Consider the following 12,101-nt stretch of genomic DNA (forward strand, 5'->3'; position numbering starts at 1 on the left):
GCAACAGGCTCACTGCATCGAGGGACTTAGGGGAGAGAATTTCAACTCACCTGCGTGCAGGATGGATTGGATTCTTAGGCTACTGGACACCATTAGCTCCAGAGGGAGTCGGAACACAGGTCTCACCCTGGGGTTCGTCCCGGAGCCGCGCCGCCGACCCCCCTTACAGATGCTGAAGATTGAAGGTCCGGAAACAGGCGGCAGAAGGCTCTTCAGTCTTCATGAAGGTAGCGCACAGCACTGCAGCTGTGCGCCATTGTTGTCACACACTTCACACCAAGCGGTCACGGAGGGTGCAGGGCGCTGCTGGGGGCGCCCTGGGCAGCAATATTTTAATACCTTATGGCAAAAGAATACATCACATATAGCCATTGAGGCTATATGTATGTATTTAACCCATGCCAGTTATCTAAAACTACGGGAGGAAAGCCCGCCGAAATAGGGGGCGGGGCTTATTCTCCTCAGCACACAGCGCCATTTTCCTGCTCAGCTCCGCTGTGAGGAAGGCTCCCAGGACTCTCCCCTGCACTGCACTACAGAAACAGGGTAAAACAGAGAGGGGGGGCATTTTTTGGCGATATATTGGATATATTTAAGCTGCTATAAGGAACAACACTTATATAAGGTTGTTCCCATATATATTATAGCGCTTGGGTGTGTGCTGGCAAACTCTCCCTCTGTCTCCCCAAAGGGCTAGTGGGGTCCTGTCTTCGATAAGAGCATTCCCTGTGTGTCTGCTGTGTGTCGGTACGTGTGTGTCGACATGTATGAGGACGATGTTGGCGTGGAGGCAGAGCAATTGCCGATAATGGTGATGTCACCCCCCAGGGAGTCGACACCGGAATGGATGGCTTTGTTTATGGAATTACGTGATAATGTCAGCACATTACAAAAATCAGTCGACGACATGAGACGGCCGGCAAACCAGTTAGTACCTGCCCAGGCGTCTCAGACACCGTCAGGGGCTGTAAAGCGCCCTTTACCTCAGTCGGTCGACACAGACCCAGACACAGACACTGAATCTAGTGTCGACGGTGATGAAACAAACGTATTTTCAAGTAGGGCCACACGTTATATGATCACGGCAATGAAGGAGGCTTTGCATATCTTTGATACTGCAAGTACCACAAAAAGGGGTATTATGTGGGGGGTGAAAAAACTACCTGTAGTTTTTCCTGAATCAGAGGAATTAAATGATGTATGTGATGAAGCGTGGGTTAACCCAGATAGAAAAATGCTAATTTCAAAAAAGTTATTAGCATTATACCCTTTCCCGCCAGAGGTTAGGGCGCGCTGGGAAACACCCCCTAGGGTGGATAAGGCGCTCACACGCTTATCAAAACAAGTGGCGTTACCGTCTCCTGATACGGCCGCCCTCAGGGATCCAGCGGATAGGAGACTGGAAACTACCCTAAAAAGTATATACACACATACTGGTGTTATACTGCGACCAGCCATCGCCTCAGCCTGGATGTGCAGTGCTGGGGTCGTCTGGTTGGATTCCCTGACTGAAAATATTGATACCCTGGATAGGGACAGTATTTTATTGACTATAGAGCAATTAAAGGATGCTTTCCTTTATATGCGAGATGCGCAGAGAGATATTTGCACTCTGGCATCGAGAGTAAATGCGATGTCCATATCTGCCAGAAGGAGTTTATGGACGCGACAGTGGTCAGGTGATGCGGATTCCAAACGACATATGGAAGTATTGCCGTATAAAGGGGAGGAATTATTTGGCGTCGGTCTATCGGATCTGGTGGCCACGGCAACTGCCGGAAAATCCACTTTTTTACCTCAGACCCCCTCCCAACAGAAAAAGACACCGTCTTTTCAGCCGCAGTCCTTTCGGTCCTATAAGAACAAGCGGACAAAAGGACAGTCATATCTGCCTCGGGGCAGAGGAAGGGGTAAGAGAGGGCAGCAAGCAGCCCCTGCCCAGGAACAGAAGCCCTCCCAGGGTTCTGCAAAGCCCTCAGCATGACGCTGGGGCCTTAAAAGCGGACTCAGGAGCGGTGGGGGGTCGACTCAAGAATTTCAGCGCACAGTGGGCTTGCTCACAGGTGGACCCCTGGATTCTGCAGGTAGTATCTCAGGGTTACAGGTTGGAATTCGAGAAGTCTCCCCCTCGCCGGTTCCTAAAGTCTGCTTTGCCAACGTCTCCCTCAGACAGGGCGACGGTATTGGAAGCCATTCACAAGCTGTTTTCTCAGCAGGTGATAGTCAAGGTACCCCTCCTACAACAGGGAAAGGGGTATTACTCCACGCTATTTGTGGTACCGAAGCCGGACGGCTCGGTAAGACCTATTCTAAATCTGAAATCTTTGAACCTGTACATACAAAAATTCAAGTTCAAGATGGAGTCACTCAGAGCAGTGATAGCGAATCTGGAAGAAGGGGACTTTATGGTGTCCCTGGACATAAAGGATGCTTACCTGCATGTCCCAATTTGCCCTTCACATCAAGGGTACCTCAGGTTCGTGGTGCAAAACTGTCATTATCAGTTTCAGACGCTGCCGTTTGGATTGTCCACGGCACCTCGGGTCTTTACCAAGGTAATGGCCGAAATGATGATCCTTCTACGAAGAAGAGGCGTATTAATTATCCCTTACTTGGACGATCTCCTGATAAGGGCAAGGTCCAGAGAACAGCTGGAAGACGGAGTAGCACTAACCCAACTAGTGCTGCAACAACACGGGTGGATTCTGAATTTTCCAAAATCTCAGTTGACCCCGACGACACGTCTGCTGTTCCTGGGAATGATTCTGGACACGGTTCAGAAAAAGGTGTTTCTTCCGGAGGAGAAAGCCAGGGAGTTATCCGAACTTGTCAGGAACCTCCTAAAACCAGGGACAGTGTCTGTGCATCAATGCACAAGAGTCCTGGGAAAGATGGTGGATTCTTACGAAGCGATTCCATTCGGCAGATTCCACGCACGAACTTTTCAGTGGGATCTGCTGGACAAATGGTCCGGATCGCATCTGCAGATGCATCAGCGGATAACCTTATCGCCACGGACAAGGGTGTCTCTTCTGTGGTGGTTGCAGAGTGCTCATCTGTTAGAGGGCCGCAGATTCGGCATACAGGACTGGGTCCTGGTGACCACGGATGCCAGTCTGAGAGGCTGGGGAGCGGTCACACAGGGAAGAAACTTCCAGGGAGTATGGTCAAGCCTGGAGATGTCTCTTCACATAAATATACTGGAGCTAAGAGCGATTTACAATGCTCTAAGTCTGGCAAAACCCCTGCTTCAGGGTCAGCCGGTGTTGATCCAGTCGGACAACATCACGGCAGTCGCCCACGTAAACAGACAGGGCGGCACAAGAAGCAGGACAGCAATGGCAGAAGCTGCAAGGATTCTTCGCTGGGCGGAAGATCATGTGATAGCACTGTCAGCAGTATTCATTCCGGGAGTGGACAACTGGGAAGCAGACTTCCTCAGCAGACACGATCTACACCCGGGAGAGTGGGGACTTCATCCAGAAGTCTTCCACATGATTGTGAACCGTTGGGAAAAACCAATGGTGGATATGATGGCGTCCCGCCTCAACAAAAAACTGGACAGGTATTGCGCCAGGTCAAGAGACCCTCAGGCAATAGCTGTGGACGCTCTGGTAACACCGTGGGTGTTCCAGTCAGTGTATGTGTTCCCTCCTCTGCCTCTCATACCAAAAGTACTGAGAATTATACGGCAAAAGGGAGTAAGAACGATACTAGTGGCTCCGGATTGGCCAAGAAGAACTTGGTACCCGGAACTTCAAGAGATGCTCACGGAGGATCCGTGGCCTCTACCTCTAAGACGGGACCTGCTTCAGCAGGGACCGTGTCTATTCCAAGACTTACCGCGGCTGCGTTTGACGGCATGGCGGTTGAACGCCGAATTCTAAGGGAAAAAGGCATTCCGGAAGAGGTCATTCCTACACTGGTAAAAGCCAGGAAGGAGGTGACTGCACAACATTATCACCGCATTTGGAGAAAATATGTTGCGTGGTGTGAGGCCAGGAAGGCCCCCACGGAGGAATTTCAACTGGGTCGATTCCTACATTTCCTGCAAACAGGATTGTCTATGGGCCTCAAATTGGGGTCCATTAAGGTTCAAATTTCGGCCCTGTCGATTTTCTTCCAGAAAGAATTGGCTTCAGTTCCTGAAGTCCAGACTTTTGTAAAAGGAGTACTACATATACAGCCCCCGGTTGTGCCCCCAGTGGCACCGTGGGATCTTAATGTAGTCTTGGATTTTCTCAAATCCCATTGGTTTGAGCCGCTCAAATCGGTGGAGTTGAAGTATCTTACATGGAAAGTAACCATGCTACTGGCCCTGGCTTCAGCCAGGAGAGTATCAGAATTGGCGGCTTTATCATATAAGAGCCCATATCTGATTTTCCATACGGACAGGGCAGAACTGCGGACGCGTCCTCATTTTCTGCCTAAGGTGGTGTCAGCGTTTCACCTGAACCAGCCTATTGTGGTGCCTGCGGCTACTAACGATTTGGAGGATTCCAAGTTGTTGGACGTGGTCCGGGCATTGAAAATATATATTTCAAGAACGGCGGGAGTCAGAAAGTCTAACTCACTGTTTATATTGTATGCACCCAACAAGATGGGTGCTCCTGCTTCTAAGCAGACGATTGCTCGTTGGATTTGTAGCACAATTCAACTTGCACATTCTGTGGCAGGCTTGCCACAACCTAAATCTGTCAAGGCCCATTCCACAAGGAAAGTGGGCTCATCCTGGGCGGCTGCCCGGGGGGTCTCGGCATTACAACTCTGCCGAGCTGCTACTTGGTCAGGGGCAAACACGTTTGCAAAATTCTACAAATTTGATACCCTGGCTGAGGAGGACCTTGAGTTCTCTCATTCGGTGCTGCAGAGTCATCCGCACTCTCCCGCCCGTTTGGGAGCTTTGGTATAATCCCCATGGTCCTGACGGAGTCCCCAGCATCCACTTAGGACGTTAGAGAAAATAAGAATTTACTTACCGATAATTCTATTTCTCGTAGTCCGTAGTGGATGCTGGGCGCCCATCCCAAGTGCGGATTGTCTGCAATACTTGTACATAGTTATTGTTACAAACAAATTCGGGTTGTTATTGTTGTGAGCCGTCTGTTTAGAGGCTCCTACGTTTGTCATACTGTTAACTGGGTTCAGATCACAAGTTATACGGTGTGATTGGTGTGGCTGGTATGAGTCTTACCCGGGATTCAATATCCTTCCTTATTGTGTACGCTCGTCCGGGCACAGTATCCTAACTGAGGCTTGGAGGAGGGTCATAGGGGGAGGAGCCAGTACACACCACCTAATCCTAAAGCTTTATTTTTGTGCCCTGTCTCCTGCGGAGCCGCTATTCCCCATGGTCCTGACGGAGTCCCCAGCATCCACTACGGACTACGAGAAATAGAATTATCGGTAAGTAAATTCTTATTATTTGAACTTGAATTGAAATGACTTACTGACGCCCAGTTGTCCTGTTCATATAAATGTTCTTTCACTCTTTTAAACGATATTAAAGAGATCCACTTACTGATGCTAGCAGGAAATACTCATTGAGCTGGACCAGCTAACTAGTTCATACAATTTTACATTCTGAAATACAGCATTTTTTAAGAGCGACTGAGGTAGAGATACCTTTGTTTACTATGGCTACAGTGTACACAAACGTTGTTTCATGCACCAAATGATTACAAATATTGTATACAATTATCTTCGGGCTTTGTGTATAAGGTGTATATGAAACATAAATGCATTCTGTGTTTAGACTTAGGTCCCATCCCCAACACGAAAATATCCGATATTTAAAATACTTCTGGTCCCAAGCTTTAGGGATATGGGAGACTCCACTTGTACAAGCAAATGTAAGGTTATTACAGTTTCAGCACTTTGTTTGTAAATTGCACTTAATTGGGGGAATTCAATTGTTTTTGTTTTCAGCGCCTAATAACTCCATCCACTATTTGCGCGTCATACGCATCCGTTCCGGCGTCCCTGATGGGCGCAATTCAAATGTTTTCTTGGCGCTCATACATGCAGTCCTCACCCAAAAGCTGTGCACTGTTTGGGCACCCATTCTGGAGTTTGGGTGCCCAAACCCCAAGATCTGCTCCCCCACCCGGCGGCTGCAGCTTGCCCGGGACCCGCTCCCCCACCCGGAGGCTGCTTACAGTGTGTGCGTCTCGCTCTGAAGCCCCCCCCCCTCCCCCCCGCTCTCCTACCTCCCCGCAGCAGTGCAGCTCACACTCCGGCCCTCCGTTGTGTGTGGATCGCACTGTGGCCCCTCGGCAGCAGTGAGACAGCACATATGCACACTGTGACAACCGCTCTCCCACCCGGTGGCACTGTACCCACCCGTCCCCCGCCTCTTCCAGTGGGCTGCAGTGTCTACTCTGACTTCCTTCCGACCTACCACCCAGCATCAGTGGCTCACATTGTGATCACCACGTCCCCCTCTACCATCCAACGGCGGCAGTTTACTCTGTCTCTCCCCCCTGCTCTCCCTCCCAGCGGCTGTATACAGGGAGGCAAGGGAAACGCATCATGGGTAAGTGAAATCTCTCTGTCTGTGTCAGCATCAGGGTCAGTCAGTGTGTCAGCATCTGGCAGCGTGTCTGTCAACGTCTGTGTCAGCATTCGTGTGTCAACATCTGTGTCAGCATTTGTATCGGCTTCTGTCAGTGTCTGTCTTTGTCCGTGTCTGTCTACCAAACTAGCTACCTAAAATAAAAATCTATCTACTGTAGCTACCTAAAAAAACGAGCAATCTACCTACCTAACAAAATAAGAAATATCACACTTATTCCCTATCACATGTACACCACACACCTTCACGCTAGAGTTCATTTTGTTGGGAGCCTGGAGGAAACCCACACAAGCACAGGGAGAATATACAAACTTTACACATGACATTGGAGGGCATCAAACTCATTACCTCAGTGCTGTGAGGCAGTAATGCTAACCATTACACCAACCGTGCTGCGATATGACAAGCCACTTGAAGCCTGTAATGCATCGCTTGTACCAGGACAATTATATTATATATTTCTCTAACATCCTAGTGAATACTGGGGTGACATTAGTGCCATGGGTATAGATCGGGTCCATTGGAGCCTGCACTTTAAGAAATCATTAGTGTGTGCTGGCTCCTCCCCTCTATGCCCCTCCTAGCAGACTCCGTTTAGAAAAATGTGCCAAAGGAGCCAGGTGCATTCTCTGGAGCTCCAGAGTTTTCTTCATATTTTATTAGTTTATTATTTTCAGGCAGCACCGGTTGGCGACAAGTCTGCCTGCATCGCGGGACTCAGGGAGGGGCGGGGGTGGGGGGAACGAGCCAACTTCATATGGAGTTAATGGTTCGTATCCCCCGCTGACAGGACACTGAGCTCCTGAGGTGCTATTTCTCATACCCCCGGGTGTGAGCCCACGCCGGCAGCATGCCGCCACCCCTAACAGATGCCGAAGTAGATGCGGTTCGGTGAGTACTACACCGTGGTGGGGTCTCCGGTGACGATGACTGTATTAGGGCGTGGCGGTCACCGGGACTCAAGCTGCGGTGCCCGCTGGGGACCCACACTGGCGCTAAGTAAAAGGGCGATCCTAATCTCTTTTTTTTTTTTTTTTTTTTTTTTTACGCAATCTGACCTTAAAGCCAGTATAATCCTATATAGGGACCGCATGCCAGTGGGACCAGAAGCTAAAAGGCGCCATTTCCTGCTGCTGACTACAGGCTGCATGCTGAGACTGCTCCTCCACAAAGCCCACTGAATCACCATTTCTACTGGTACCAGGGGGTCTTATAGAAAGGGGCAGCATATATACAGTGGTTACACTGCTGTGCTCATAACAAATAATATATATATATATATATATATATATATATATATATATATATATATATACTGCAGAAGTACCGGCTCTCCCTTAAACTGTTCCAGTATTGCGCCGGGTGCCCGTGCTATAAAAGTAATACACTGGTCCTCAATGGCATAGCACTCCAGACGGCTTGTCAGAACAAATAATACACGGCAATTTGATCAGCAACGTTTCAATGTATTGCACATTGTCCTCAGGCTTACAAATCAAACATAAAACATACTTACATATATAGAGACCTCACCAGGTGTGAAACGCCGTTGATCCGGAAACGGGACAGCAAACCCGCCCAGCGGCGTGTCCGTCAGTGATGACGTCATCCATGTGCTCCCCATCACCATAACAACCTTATACACTATGCTTAAACACCAGGTTCTGTAATGCAACTGATTCTGTAATGCATAAAGTGAAGAACATCACATAATAAGCTTGCTACTAGGACACACAGCATTCATATTATTGTAATCTGAACTTCATAGCCAACTTTTGCACGATCACAGCGTGGTGTTAGTCTATCTAAAGTGACTCAAGCCTAAATATTCATTTAGGCCTCTAGGTGACACAGTGTCCAATCGTTGGATCCACTGTGCCTCTCTCTGCAGTAGTTTTAATCCCCGATTGCCCCCTCTTAATGAAGGCACAATATGATCAATCATGCGGTAGCGGACTGTCGTAAGGGGATGACGCGCAGTACTAAAATGCCGTGCAACCGGTTGCTCACTTTTACCTGTATTGATCGCTGCCTTGATGGCCGACCTGTGGGCTGCCATACGTTCTTTGAAAGTTCTCTCTGTCTTTCCAATGTATGACAGCCCACAGGGGCAGATCAATTGGTACACCACAAAACGAGACCCACATGTTAAACGATGTTGGATTTGATATGTTTTCCCTGTGTGCGGATGTTGGAATTTATCACCTACTATTAAAAACTGGCATGTAGTGCATGTACATCTGTAGCACCCTTTCCTCATGCCGAAAAATACTGATTGTGGTATAGGGTCAAAGATGTCTGTTCTAACTAGAATATCTCGAAGGTTTCTAGTTCTTTTGTAGCAGGGCATAATCCTGGTATCTACCAATTTTAAATCAGGGTCTGTCTGTATAAGCTCCCAATGTTTTTTAACTGAGCTTTTGATGGAATTACTTGCTGAATTAAATTCCTGTACCCAGGGTATATTAGAATTTCGTGACCGGTTCTTATGTGAGTATAGTAGTTGTTGTCTATCTAAGGCAAGTGCTTTACTTCTGGCTTCCTCTAGTAACTTGGGACAGTACCCTCGTTCCAAAAATTTTTTTGCTATGATATCAATCTGCTTAGCTGCCAGCACAGGGTCTGATGTAATACGTTTGGCCCTAAGAAACTGGGAATACGGGAGCCCCCGTTTAAGGGGTAAAGGATGGCAACTTTTAAAATGTAACAGATTATTTCTATCTGTGGGTTTTGAAAATAGGGATGTAGTAATTTTCCCTTCGCAGATAGTTAACTGTACATCAAGAAATTGAATGGTATTAGCGTCAATGGAATGTGTGAGCTTAATAGGATGTTCTCTATTATTGTGTGCATCTATAATGGCAGTGAGGGATTCTCTAGCACCCTGCCAGATGACTAGCAAGTCATCTATATATCTGCAAAAGAAAATAACATTTTTTGATATCTCCATATCTGCAAAAAACAGTTCTTCCTCTACATCAAACATGTAAATGTTAGAGTACGATGGGGCCACATTGGACCCCATCGCACAACCCCGACGCTGCAAATAAAATTTGCCGTCGTACAGAAAATAATTTTTGCTAAGTGTCATTTCCAATAAACGCAAACACAAAGTAATATCAGGTCCACTAAAATCTTTTTGATTTTTTAAGAACTTCTCCACCGCTAGCAAACCTCCCTCATGGGGGATAGATGTATACAAGCTCTGCACATCTATAGTGCAGAGTAAGGTATTGGCTGGTAGGGTGGGTAAGCTCTCCATATGTCTCAAAAGGGTACTCGTATCCAGTAGATATCTGGGCATGCGCTGTATATACGGCTGGAATATTTCATCTAAAAAGATGGCTACCGGCTGGAATAATGACCCTCTTGCGGAGATGATTGGTCGCCCAGGGGGTTTGACCAAATTTTTATGGACCTTGGGAGTAGTGTATAAAATAGGGACCAATGGATATGAGGGAATCAGCGCATTCCGGACATCTACTGGAATGAGGTTAGCCTGTACTGCTGTATCTAAACAATCAGTCAAATCTTTGGAGAATTGAACTGTGGGGTCACTAGTTAGTCGACAGTACGTGCAACTGTCAGCCAACTGTGACTCAATTTCATGTTTATAGTCTCTAAGATTTTGCACCACTAAGGCACCCCCTTTGTCAGCAGGTCGAAATATTAAGTCTCTGTTTGCAGCCAACTGTATCAGGGCCTCTCTCTGGCCTTTAGTAAGATTGTCTCTCACATAAGGTGGTTTGTCCACTAATTGATCACAATCTTGTTCAATCAATCGCATGAAAGTACGTATAGAAGCGTTAGTCGATTGTGGATCGAATGTTGATTTTGGCAACAACTTCTTTACTTTATCAGGGACTTCCATAGTTACCGGAGTCGGGTTGGGGGTAGCTTTAGGTGGCTGTTTTGCAAAAAACTCTTTCAATCTTAAAGTTCTATTCAAATTGTACTTTTCAATCTTCCATTGTAACTGCTGTGGTTTAGATAATGGAACAAACGAGAGTCCTTTAGATAGAACCTGCAATTCGACTTCATTAAATGTATAGTCAGAGAGATTGATTATGGGGCTTTCTTCGCCTTGTTCACCTTGGGTGGTTTTGGAGCTCTGCCTCGGCCTCTGCCTCTTCCATTGTTGGCCTCGTCGCGTATGGGCTCTCCATCGTGGTCGCTTCGTTCTTTGGCCCTTGTCGTTGCCCCTAAAGGGACATTCGTTTTAGAAGATGAGGCATATGTGTCCGATTCACTTGCAGTTGAATTATATTCAGTGGATGATTCTGGATTCCGTCTATTGCCTTGACGGCGACGAAAAAATGGTTTTCTTTGGCCATACTGCGGCTGGTTATCATTCCACCGATATACATTATTATTTTCATAATCCTGCTCCACCTTACTTTTTTTCTCCGCTTTAAATTTAATCAAATCTCTCTTGTAAGTCTGCAGTTGGGTATTTAGTTTCTCATACCATTTCGTTTCTTCATCAGCTTCCATAGCAGGTTTATATGTGGCTTCAATTTCTGCAATTTTTTCTTTAATTGAATTCATCTCTTTTGTGCTTTGTTCAATTATAAGCAACATGAGATCCATAGAGCATCGGTTCATGATGCCTACCCACTTCCTACAAAAGGAAGGATCATGTCGGCCAATTGTTGGCGCATTTCTCATTCTGAGACCGCGGGGTATCTTCTTAGACCTATAATATTCGCTAAGGGATAGGCAATGATAATAAAAGTCAATCTCTTTCCGTTTGTATTTTAACAATCTACGGAAAATATTATCCAAAGAGCTTGCTTCTGCCTGATCCTGTAGTACCGCGTCATATAGTATCCCCTCTGCTTCGGACTCAGAATACATATGTATTATGCCCAATGGACTGACCTTAGGCATAAAACCACTGGTATTTTCATCCATTGTAGTGGGTGCAGTCATCCTGGATTGCAATATGGAAAAGGGCCAAAATGTTGCTTAAAGTGCCAGTGCAAGATAAGGTATAATAGCTGAATAGCAATCCCCTTAAACGGGGGCTCCCGTATTCCCAGTTTCTTAGGGCCAAACGTATTACATCAGACCCTGTGCTGGCAGCTAAGCAGATTGATATCATAGCAAAAAAATTTTTGGAACGAGGGTACTGTCCCAAGTTACTAGAGGAAGCCAGAAGTAAAGCACTTGCCTTAGATAGACAACAACTACTATACTCACATAAGAACCGGTCACGAAATTCTAATATACCCTGGGTACAGGAATTTAATTCAGCAAGTAATTCCATCAAAAGCTCAGTTAAAAAACATTGGGAGCTTATACAGACAGACCCTGATTTAAAATTGGTAGATACCAGGATTATGCCCTGCTACAAAAGAACTAGAAACCTTCGAGATATTCTAGTTAGAACAGACATCTTTGACCCTATACCACAATCAGTATTTTTCGGCATGAGGAAAGGGTGCTACAGATGTACATGCACTACATGCCAGTTTTTAATAGTAGGTGATAAATTCCAACATCCGCACACAGGGAAAACATATCA

General features: G+C 46.6%; 1 protein-coding gene across 7 annotated transcripts in view; it reads left to right on the plus strand.

Moving 5' to 3' along the window:
• Positions 1-12,101, plus strand: part of SEC24C (SEC24 homolog C, COPII coat complex component) — a 275,660-nt gene that overhangs the window by 171,125 nt on the left and 92,434 nt on the right. The gene's annotated exons all lie outside the window — the stretch shown is intronic.

This window comes from Pseudophryne corroboree, chromosome 3 (assembly GCF_028390025.1).
Source record: "Pseudophryne corroboree isolate aPseCor3 chromosome 3, aPseCor3.hap2, whole genome shotgun sequence".
Lineage (NCBI taxonomy): Eukaryota > Metazoa > Chordata > Amphibia > Anura > Myobatrachidae > Pseudophryne > Pseudophryne corroboree.